General features: G+C 26.8%; 1 long non-coding RNA gene across 4 annotated transcripts; it reads left to right on the top strand.

Moving 5' to 3' along the window:
• The first annotated feature begins 3,844 nt into the window (after positions 1 to 3,844).
• Positions 3,845 to 11,769, top strand: LOC107170699 (uncharacterized). Of its 4 annotated transcripts, none has more exons than XR_016189800.1 (8): positions 3,845 to 4,387; positions 4,465 to 4,759; positions 5,267 to 5,445; positions 5,593 to 5,765; positions 6,021 to 6,216; positions 6,303 to 6,510; positions 7,767 to 8,001; positions 10,794 to 11,769. It is a non-coding gene; the product is annotated as an uncharacterized LOC107170699 (long non-coding RNA). The 4 variants fall into 4 exon arrangements; XR_016189798.1 differs by lacking the exon at positions 10,794 to 11,769 and adding an exon at positions 8,320 to 8,436; XR_016189799.1 differs by lacking the exon at positions 10,794 to 11,769 and adding an exon at positions 8,320 to 8,436 and having other exon boundaries at positions 6,322 to 6,510.
• Positions 11,770 to 13,003: the final 1,234 nt, after the last annotated feature.

Here is a 13,003-nt window from a genome sequence, read left to right on the forward strand (position 1 = left end):
GTGACAAATGTTATGGTATTTGTTGGGGCGACAAATTATTGAGGATCAACATAAAATTAAAAATATATAATCAAATACATAATTATAATTTTAATTTTTTTAAGGGGCTAATGTGGCCTAGCCCCCTTTTTTAATAATCTTTCTTAATAATTCATGGTTCCACTTGAAATTGCAGTGGGGGCAGGTGCATACCCTACACCCTCCGTGGACACGCCTATGCTTTTCATAATTATAATGATAATAAAATCCAAATATTTAATATATGTAAATAGAATTATAGACACAATTTTTAAATGAAATACGATAGATATAATTCAAGTACTAACTTAAAAATATTTTTCTATTTTTATGTTTTATAAAAATCTATTAAAAATGTAGAACTAAAAACTATTATATAAAAATGGTCCCATCTGAATACTTTGGGTGCGCTGGCCTAAAGGATAGACCAGGCACACCCTGCCCCCCCCCTTAACTACGTGCCTGGAGACAATTGTTTTGAATTTGAACTGAATTTACCCACAAGAAGACCTGGACGAGTTCTACGCCAGCTAGATAAATTGTCAAATGATGAACAAATAAATAATCCTGTAACGGTTTATAAAGTTAACACTTGTTTTGTGGTTATTGTTCGAACGAACGTACAACATTAATATAGGTACATTATAATATGCCTCACCGCCGACCGACACACACGCACACACACAAGTAGACACAACGTACCTGTGAATTTTATTATTGTTATTTATGTTTAATTTTTATCTGTTCCGTGTATTATATAACAATGTGCCAATTATTATTATAATATTTATTATCTCTAACGCCGCCGCCGCGCTGTCTAGGCGAGCTTTGTTAATACAGCCGCCGTGATATTCTTGTCTTCTTCCGGTTGTCGTTAGCAAACGTCGCGAACATTTTTACATTTTTATATTACCAGGCGCGAATCGCCAAGATTTTTATATTGTTTTTTATTGATTGTGAGCGCTAAGTGCCACATATTTATATATTATATTGTTTTTTATTGTGTGCGCTAATCGCTACTCCAATAGTTATAATATTGTTGTCACAGTGAGTGCTGATCGCCACTGATTATTATTATTTGTATCTGCAGTGTATATATTATAGGTTCTGGTAGCAGCTGGCCAGCAGTGCTCCGACTTAACCGTGAGTTTTTATATTTTGTTATTTATTATTATTAACATTATTTTCTGTCGTGCCAAAAGGGCCACATCATTTATATTATTATATAATTATTGTTTTTATATTACTTATTTAGCTGTTGAGCCAAAAGGGCTATATAATATATATTATTTTGTCATAACTGTCGCGCCACAAGGGCCGTATAATATTATTTTATAACTTCATCATTTTATATTTTCATTGTGCCATAAGGGCTATACATATTTACTATATTCTATCGTGCCACAAGGGCCGTGCATTATTTATATTTGTAATAGCTACTGCAAACTTGCAAGGTACCTATTATATTTGTTTGGTCATAAAGACCGCAGATTAATTTGCACCAATTGTTTTATATATTATTATATTTTTCTACTCTGTTGGGCCAGAAGGGCCACAATATATTATACGAATACACTGTTATAACCATAAGGGCTTTGATTTATTTATAATATTACATTTTGTATACAATTATTTAATTTGTGTATTATACAGCAATTAATTATTTACCTGAAACGTGTTACCATTTTATTATTAATTATTTGTAAGCACACACGACACACCCATACATATTATACACCCTCACACATTCACCACACACTAGTACTCTTTGGTCTTGCTCGGAGACCCCGTCCACTTCCTTTAAGTCACTATACATACATCACACACACATAGGTCGGTTGGTGAGCACTGAGCAGCGGTGTATCGTGTACCTGTAACGCGCGAAGCATTTCGGTGACCGGGCGTTGCGTGCTATTATTGTTCGTACCCAGCCCGTACAGTTATTGATAAAATATTATTAGAACTCCATAAAAGATTTAATAACCATACTTTAATGATAGCAAAGGATCTATCTTTATTGACAATTAAAGTAATTTATAGTACCACGAAAAATAAAAATTTACCTGTTGATACATTTTCTTCTATCTATAATAATTATGAAAAAAGCTTTAACAAAAAAGATATTGTAAGACAATATGAACAACTTTTTAAATCGAATATTAGTATATATTACTAAAAATTCCCCCGCCCATAGGAAAAATCTGAGCACATCCCTGGGTCAGATATAATGTTATGGCATAAAATATAGTGCGATTGATAATTAAAATCTTAATAATAACAAATTTCCCTATAATATAACTAAATATAATTTATTTGTGATATTTTAGTTATTAGTACTACCACATCTTCCATAAAATATATACTATTTATACTTCCAAATACTATAATTTATTATTTTATCCTTTAAATTTATCCATATTAATAATTATTATAGTTATTAATTAATTTATAATTAATTATCCTTCTTGTCTCATAAGAATTCATCGTAATTTATGTATAATTTATGTCATAAAAGCATCTTTCATGTCTGATAAAAATTCGTCAAATATAGTTTGCTTGTTTGGATGAAGGGATCTCCACCAATCCTCTTTAAGTTGTCTAGGTAATAATTGAGATGCGCCGTTTACTCTTATTTCATATCGCTTTTTCACTATTTTTCACAAACATTCTATGGTTTGAGTATTGGCATTTGTATTGGGACCAATAAACCATTTTTGATGATTCATAGTACTGTGTATTATAATATACCATACATGTGTATTATATTAATACTGTGTACGTCCATTGTTTAATGACGAATAAGCTCTCCATTCATCACTATAAATAAATATATTTCCCCATGTCATATAGAAAAATACACACATTGGCCGTAGGTGGCACATTAGCCCGGCAAAGATAAGGGAAGGTCAATTATAAGTTGTAGGTCGCACATTGGAAAAGTACCGTTATAAGCATTTTGAATTTTTTTGAGAAGTATTAACATTGCAAAAACTAATTTAAAAAGTCAACACATTTTACAGGTATATTTGCAGATTTTCTTTACATTGTTTTTAATGTTCTTAGTACCTTTAGAATACCTACTTACGGAATAATTATTCAAACCAGAATTCCAACAGCTTATTAATTCGCATTCAAAAATAAGAAGCACATATTATGCGAAGGCTTTTTTTTAATTTCATGCCTAAAGCCTCCTCCCATTTATTTTTTTCCAACATTCTTCGGTACTCCAAAAGTGGTGTTTGCCACAGAATGCGGTGAGCGAATGCAACGATGAGACATTTTTTGGGGTAGTAGTAATTAATATAAATAATAAATCACAATTTTGTATATATTATATTAAAACGAGATGTTATGTCAATAATGTGTAAAATGCTGTATGATCACAGATGGTATAAAAAACAAATTCCCGAATCCCGATCCTTATTATTATAGCTAAATAAATAAATATATAATAATATTATATTTTTACACAATTACATTGTGCTCTACCGACATGCTATCTATGATCGCTATCAAAAACATATAAATTAATTCTTGGAATTTATTGAGCAATAGAGAGCGCCACCATGTAGTCAGATTGACTGTAAGCACTTTGATGGCTGCTTCTTGCTTATACATTATCATACGTCGTCCGCAACCATACATTTATATCTTAGTACCACGGCTTTTGATAGAAAATCTTCTATCTTTCTAATTGTTCTGTGGTACTAATTAGTCTGTGGATCGAGTATGGTATAGGCAAGGTGGATTTATATATATATATAAATCCACCTTGGGTGTGGGTGATAAGAGAAAATGATAAAAGTGGTTAAGGTGAGTTTTCCACTACAAACGTTCGGGAAAATCTTTTGCTGTGATTGGTTTATTGGGTAAGGTTACCATAAGAATATAAGATTAACCACTTTACTGCGTTGTTGGACATTTTATGTGTACACAACACACGTGTATAATGAAAATCTGCCTTTACCTTCGAAAATATACACGGAAGAGTCATAGACAGCTGGTATAAAAGAATGAATAGTCCATTATTTTTTATGCTTATCATACGGGAACGGACATGAAAATATTTTGAGGTTATAGAGGTCTCAACACAGATATAATTTATAAAAATAATTATTGTACATAATTTATGATAAGACCTGTGCCAGAATGAAAGACAATGATAAAAACAATCTTTCTCTCTTCCCCATTTCGACACACGTCCTTCTATTTTATTAATATAGTCATGGCCCATTGGCCCATCTATTCCTTAACATCTATGAGAAGAGTCCGTGTATGCTTTTTCTATACGGATACGGAGTACGGACACCCGGATACCTAGGCATGGCGTATAATTATTCAACATTTCAACAGACAACAGATGTTAATTGTATTTTTTTTTTTTAATTTTTATTAATATTATTAAAATTATTTTTTCCTACAATACTCCAACTTTAATTTATTTAGTGGAATCTAGGCCAATCCTTTGGAACAACACATCCAACGAGAACAAAGACAAAAAAAATAGGAACTACAAACAGGTCAAACAGTGCAAACTAGTATTTTACGAAACGGTGCTCAAATATGAACCGAGTACGAAAGTCAGTAATCAGATGATATCGTTCCCCACCACCGACTACAATATCGTTGAGTGAGAAAGCTATAATCTATATTATTTACACATTGGACATTGGACATTTGGACTATAAAGTTTACTTTGTAATTACTGACTGTGCTATGTGAAGATATTATTACTTATGAGGTATGACTAATTACTTATTAATTATTACCTATTAGTACTATGTATTAAAATAGTAAAATGGTTATCAATTAAATTTATCGTTGATCGTTGACGGTACGAACTACGGAATATCCAAATATGATTTTTAATATGGTACCATAATAAAATCTGGAACATGGTATTATCTTATTTCCATAGTTTTATTAGAAAATAATATTACTTTTCTTGTGTTTAAACAATGTACAGAAAATTTTCAATTGGCCATTAACGCAAAATCAGTAATACACTTTTACTATATGTAGAGCCTGACACCGTTTTACACTATTGCAATATTTATTACCAGCTTCATTAAGAACTTCCAATCATATTATTCATATCGTGTTCACTGTGTTTAACATTCCTATAGATTGTTTATTATATTGCAACAACAATAAACTTTTAATATCTTGTTTTCATTATTTAAATTTGTTTTTAATTTTGATATAATGTGATTCTTCTACTGAATTAATTAATTTGATCATATTGCAGATTTAGAAGAACAAATTTTACCTGAGCCAAATTATCAAAAATATTTTGAAGTATAAAGAGTCATTGAGGATATTTTTTTTATTCAGAAGCTGGAAGTGAAGTGCTTAAGTTGTGTCGATATAAAGTGTTACATGGTGTATTCACTTTCCAACTCTAATATAAAAAAAAAACATTTCAGCGTAAGTACAATTCCCATGGCATTTAACCCATCCAATGACTCGTGTGTGTTAAATTAATTTTAAATACACATAATTTAGTGCACTAATGCATAAGATATAAAGATTGTTTATTCAAACTTTAAAGTTATATTATTTCATTTTATTCAGAAGCAACGTCCAAATCTATTAAAAACAATTGATCACAATAATTATTCAGCAAACAAAGACATGTAATGATGGATCACTATAGAATAATACTGGTAGTTCTTAAAAACAATCAGATACTTAACAATAACCAATTTCAGAAGTTTTTTTAAACAACATAAAGTTTACTTGTCAAAGTAAGAATATGTAATGTCTATTTTTGTTTGTTTTATTTTTTGTCTTATTAATTAATTATTAGTTAGAACAGTTAGGTTATTAATCAAATTTTAGATGTCCATATATGGCTACAAGCCTACAACTATGGATGATTGATCGATTTCAACAAAATTTTAATTTTTAGTATAATAACTATAAAATGTACATTGTTCATTGTTTACATTGCCCATTGTACATACCTAGATACCAATTAGTTTAATATAATATTTTCTCAGGTCATGCCATTGAATAATGGTCACGAGGATTCATCGAGAAGTATTCATCTTTCAGCATTGAGACAACTAAAAAGTTCACATATGTTTGATGTTTTTTGTCAAAGCTATGGATGCAGTATACACTCAATTAGAGATTTTGGCTAAATTATTTTATTGTACTACAGACGATAGTTCTCATTTTAGTAAAATGTTCCCAGTAAGTTATTTATTATGAATTTGTATTGATTGCTCATTAAAATGTTTATGACTATCATATAATTAACCTCATGTTAACCCCTATAGATTCTTTGTTATTGTTTAGAACATTTGGTCATAAATTTGACGATGGAAAAACTGAAAGATTACTAGTAACTTGTCAGTAGATGATGATTTAGAACAAATCAATGAAATCAACTTCACCATTCTAAATTATGAAGACCAAGATTTTCAGTATACATAACCAAAATACCATTGATGTTGTGCACTCATAATTAACTTTATAGTAACAGTGGTAATTAAAAATTTATTTAAATAGCCGAGTTATGCAAAATTGGATCTAGATAATTATTTGAATGATTTCTTTACAATTACTTGAATAAAAATGTATTCGAATAATTTTCAACCACAATTATTCAAATAAAATATTATTAAACTAAATTTCAAAGATAGTTATTCGAATAATTTTAAGTTATTTTATTTGAGTAAATAAATTGATATTTGTATCATTTTTTTTTTCATAATTATCTGAATAAAAATGTGTTAGAATAATTATTTACCTTCGAATATAAAATTATTATCTTTAACACATATTTTTTAGCTTTTGTTCATATATTTTTTTTTTTTTTTTGTAAAAACTGTACGTTAACTAAAAAGTCTCTAATCTTAATTTCAATAAAAAAATAATGAATAATATTTAAAACAAGTTAAGTAAAAATATAATTTTAAATAAAAGTAAAATAGTAGTATACTAATATTGAATTAGATGGTTAACATTGAAATCTAAAATATTCAAACGGGTACAGTTTTTACAAAAAAAAAGAATAAATATGAAAAAAGACTAAAAAATATGTGTTTAGGGATAACCAATGAATCAGAAATAAAGAATTTTTTACAAACTGTATCATTTTTATGTCGACATTTTTAGTTATTAATTATATTTTGTTTATACAATCTTTTTTTATTTTTAAGTCGGATTTTTAGTTACTAATTATATATTGTTTATACAATCTTTTTTTATTTTTATGTCGGATTTTTTGGCCAGTTGTATTGTACTATATTATATTATTTAGACAATCTATTTAAAATTATATTTTTACTTAACTTGTTTTAAATATTATTCATTATTTTTTTATTGAAATTAAGATTAGAGACTTTTTAGTTAACGTACAGTTTTTACAAAAATAAAAAAAAAATATATGAACAAAAGTGTGTTAAAGATGTGTTAAATAACACAAATATGTGTTAAAGATAATAATTTTATATTCGAAGGTAAATAATAGAAAAAAATACGGGGGGAAAATGTCCGCATCCAAAAATTTTTTGGGGGGAAATGTCCTACTACGCCGAAAACAGCCGGGGGGAAAATGTCCGCCATTCGTGCCAGTGTTACCCCCTTGATTACCCAGTACCCAATTCTGATGGAATTGTTCCCGTGGGGCGCAATTTGTATGCAGCCGAATTGGCTATTGTCAGGTTACTTGTAAAACCTGAAAAAAATTTAATTTATTAATACTTTATCATCTATAATTTTATAAATATTATTTTCAGATTTAATACAACTTAACTAGTGATATTCATCTTATGGGTCAAAATCAAAAAAAAAAAAATTATTGGGCCAATTAAAATAAACTAGGATTTATTCCGAGATGATACAAATTTATATTTTGGTCATCTACTCACATCCTACCTACAAATGAAGAATTAATTTATAAATATGAATCAATGATAAATGATCAAGTAGCTCCTAATTTTACAAAACCTCTGATGACTGTCATACTTAATGGTATGTAATAATTAATAACTACTTATTAAATATATTAATCTTATTTAGCTAAGTACTATAACTATAATGTTCTACCTTTAATTTATTTTCATTTTAGCTGTTTTTTGCCTACTTAATTGGTAAATACTATTTACCAAATAGTTAATAGTAAATACCTTTTACAGTCTTACTAATATGTATTATGTAAAATATTAATTAACTGATCTATTCTTTATTTTTATATTTCTTCATAGTTCCTAGGCATTAATTACTCCTCGTATACTCTTGAGCTAAAATGAACAAATTTCATTGATAATAATTTTTGTATTATTTTTTTAGGTATAGAAATAAGGTCCCCATTTTATCTGATCCCAAAATTCACGAGAGAAAAATCAACAGCTAGTGATGAAATTGATAGATTTTTGACAATATTTTCATTTAAAACATAAGGATATTTGCATAATTTACATATTATCACAAGAGTATTCTTCTAAAGCAACTTTTTATAATATTAGTTATAATATTACAAAAACATTTGTACTTAGTTTTTAGGTGTTGTGAAGCAGTGACGTGGCGAAGGACTATATTTGAGGCACGTGCCTCAGTTTGAGGGGTGGTGGGTGTCCTCAAAGATCATCTGATGTGTTAAAAAAAGCATTATTATTTAAATGAATAAATATATTTTATCTTAAAAAAAAATGTTTAATGTTATTGTGATTGGTGGGGTGTGTGGTGGGTCTGACAATATAACTGTGCCTCATAACTTAATAAAGTTCGCCACGCCACTGTTGTGAAGTACAACATTCCACTAACAAGTAGTATGTCTTTAGAGATAGTGCTTAGTGTTGATGGTGCAACAATAATGAAAAAATGACATTCTCAAAATGACAAATCAACATTTTAAGCAAATGTTTTTAAAATTCAACAATTATAATATGTAATAAGTATTGTAACTTAATATGTGTTGCAGTGATTATCAAAAAGAAAATATGATCTGGTAGCTTTAGTAACAAATTTTTATATTCTTTTCTCATAATTGACCATTTTTATGTATAATTGATTTAAATTTTACCTACTGTAAATTATGTGTTGAGTAAAAAATAATGTATTTAATAGTTAGTATTTATACAAGTTTTTAATTTTTATTTACCTAAAAGTCGATAAATTTTTTATTAACTCATTAATTTTTGTCAACAAGAAAAATTGGTTCTCAGTTATAGCAGTACTCAAAAACATATCTATGATTCTTAAATTTTCATTGCACAGGAAAAATGTTGAATAGCATACTACATTCAATATTTTTATTTTGTTTCTATCATTACTTTTTTGTATTACCTAGCTACTACAGGTGCTACAAAAAAATAAAATCAATTTTTCCTATCTGGTTCTGCTTAAATATACCAATTTTTCATTTAATTTGAACAGTTCTAAGTGAATTTTTCATTTTTCGCATATCATTAAAGTTCTCATTAACCAATTTGCTATTAACTAATTTACCTCAATGCTACAAATGGAAACATTTTTTTTTTCTTTTACTGTTTCAAAAAGCATTGACACAGAAACAACATACGTATCATTGTAAAACCAATAACTTCGCTCAGATTCTAAAAATTACTAATGAATAATAATAGATACAATACATAGGAATAAGTTAAAGATTATAAATTTTAATTTATAGCCTTCAATGTACCTAGTTACTAGTCACCTATACTTTTAACACTAGAAAAATAAGTAATAAAAGAAATGCACCTCTACCCAAATATGTCAATTACAGCTACACTTATACACTGTTTTCCATAAATATTATACTTAGATAAATGAAAATCTGTTAACAAATGGAGACAAATGGTCATCACTACTAATACCATTATTAACCGCAATTCTGTTACATCTCTTTTCTGATGTTTAAATGCGTGTTTCTATTTGTCATATGATATTTGTTTAGTTTGTGACCTACCAAATTGGATATTCTCTCAATATTTTTTGTGAAATTAAAAATCATATTATTTTATTATTAATTAATTAATTGATAGTACAAATATAAAATAATACAGGATTACATTTGATAATGTAAAAATCAGTCAAACAAAATATCAGTAAAAAAATATATGAATATTGAATACATAATTTTTATAGCAATATATCAATGTAATTCAAAAAAATTCATAAAACTGTTGTATTTAAATTTTATCAGTAAGTGACATTCTAAATAAATGCCGTTTTTAAAAATCAATCTTGGTTTCCTCACCATTCTTAACATTCAGTGACTTATAAAATACCTATGCCTTATAATTTCTGTGTTTATTTAAATTAACATAAAATCATTATTTTTTAAACAGTATATAAACAAAAATTTATTGTAATACTTAATAATTTTATAGGACTATCCACAGATTATTATAATTGAATTTTCAATCTATTCAGTTATAACCTATAAAAAATCAAAAGATCTACGAGAATAACCTAATAATCATTTATCAATTAATTTCAATTTATATAATGTTATAAATTATTTCTGTACATATTTTTATTTTTTTAAGTATGATAAATGAGAAGTGAGATAAAGACTTTTATGAACTAAAAATGCATTAAATATGCATTTAAGATCCCGTAGTTGAAGTAAAATTACTCTAAATACTAATAAATTCCATTTTTTCTTTTATACTTAATTATAATTTATTAAGTTATACTGTAAGTTAGATATGTGCTAAAAATTAAAAATAATTACTTTTTATCTTTAAATATGTTATTAACCTGAATTTACTTTAATTATTTTAATTAATTCAATTTTCTATGTTCTTATATGTATAAAGAAAAGCAATAATAATCAACCAAAACAGATTTGATTCTTCATTCAAATTAAATAAAATTCTTGACTTTGATTAACGAAAAATGTTTAGTTTTTGAGAAATTATCATATTATGTATTAAAAACTAATTATTTTATCACAAACTTTGTGAAATGAATTGTATACATACTAATATACTATACTTACTGACTTACTGTACTTACTAAGAAACTACCTATATGATGTATATTAATAATTAACTGTATAATATAATTTATTTTAAGTTATAAAATACAAATTTCTGTAAATAAGACAAAATGTTCTTATTAAGCGATTTCTTTTTAAATCACATATAATAATGTTGTATATTTGATTCTGTTAAATTTATTAACTGTTTACTTGGATTATTTTTACTGCAGTAGGTAGTATATTATTTTGTTACCTGTTATTAATTTTAATTTGTTATAATTTCTCATTTATTATTATTTTGATGTATAATAAAAATCCGTTTGGTGTATAAATAAGCAAAATAAAGTAATACATATTATATTTTGTTTTAATACATTTTTTTCAATTTTAAGTAGATGATGAGGTCAAAGTAGATGACTGATGATTAGTATTATTATATTTTTTATTGTTATTAATTAACATTAATAATTATATTAATAATAATACATAAAACATAATTACATTCAAAGTTAATAAAAAAAGTTTTATTTTCAATTAATTTTCCTTGAAGTACATAGAACATTCCCTATGAACAGGTCAAGTAGTCTGGCGTCTTTATGTTATTATATGTATAAATAATAGGAATATATTTTGATACTTGAATAAAATAATAATTACCAATTTACAATTTGAATAACTATTATATTATTTTTAAAAATAAATAATTATACTTATATAGTTGTATAATATTTTTACCAATGCTGCTTCATTGTGTATTTGTATGTAAAATGATAATTATTTGAGAAATACATAATATTAATTGTTTTCTTTAATTTTTTTTTTTTTTTTTGTTACAAAGAGGGAACATGTATACTATTTAAATAGAAAAGTAAATTAATTTCATTACAGTTTTATTAGAGCAACAAATAAAGTTAGTTCATTACTTTTTTGCATCAATATACCCTATATACTGGTTATTCTATATTTTTTGTCGAACCCAAATAGTTGAGAGTAAGGCGAAAGCAAAGAATACAAATAAAACGGGTTATTCTGTATTTATATATGGTTTATTATATGTTAATATGTATTACAAGAAAATAAACTGTTGCTCAGTAGATATCCATTGTTGTTATATTTAGTACATTTAAATGTAGGTAATTTAATTTGATTGAATAAATTTATATTTTAATATTTTATTTACGTTTATGTTCTGCTGTTAAGCAATTGAATATTGAGCTGTTGGTGGCTATTAATTAAGAGGCAACATTTAGGCAATTTTTAGTGTTTATGGTATGGTTTGCTCACCACATGTGTTATATGAAATGTGACGTCAGCTGAGCAACATTAAAATAGGGAACTTCAATGTATTTGTTGCGAAGAAATATTAGAAATATGTTTATTTTTCACCAGCTTATACGTAGGTTTCAATGGACAAAACTCCAATCACTTAGAGTCGTTTTAGTATATTATGTTGTACATTAAACAAAAATCTAGGTTCATTGTTAATAGTTTTGTTCTTTCCCTTCATCTAGTATACATTAATAAAATTATATTTTCATTTAGTAACTGCCTCAAATTATTGAATTTTGTTGTATGTTTGTGACAAACCAATTTAACAATAAAGTCAATACACTATAAATCATAATAATTTTTTTTCATTTTTAATCTGTATTAAAAATATTGATATTTTTTGGAGAGGCTTCAGCCCTAATAAAATCAACTTGGGTGTCCCGCTATCGGGCATCGGCATAAATATTTAACACACGAGACGACGAAACTAGTGTAGACAGTATTAGTGACATTAGTGTATTACAACTATTACAACTGTAATGTTGACAATGTTGTAGACTACGAGCGAAACTTGACGCAGTGTGCCAGTGTCTCTAATAGTGTACACAGTGTTCCCCAGTAACTAAACAACACCATTACACACGTTACGTGAATCACGTTGTTTTTTTTCAAAACATTAACTAGATTCGTAATAATAGCATTAGGTTTCTGGATTTGAAATATTTAAAATTGAAAAATTAAAAAATATCACTTCATGAAATATTCCAATAAAATTTA

Source organism: Diuraphis noxia, unplaced genomic scaffold (assembly GCF_037042655.1).
Source record: "Diuraphis noxia isolate RWA-SAM2 unplaced genomic scaffold, SU_Dnox_SAM2 contig0001, whole genome shotgun sequence".
Lineage (NCBI taxonomy): Eukaryota > Metazoa > Arthropoda > Insecta > Hemiptera > Aphididae > Diuraphis > Diuraphis noxia.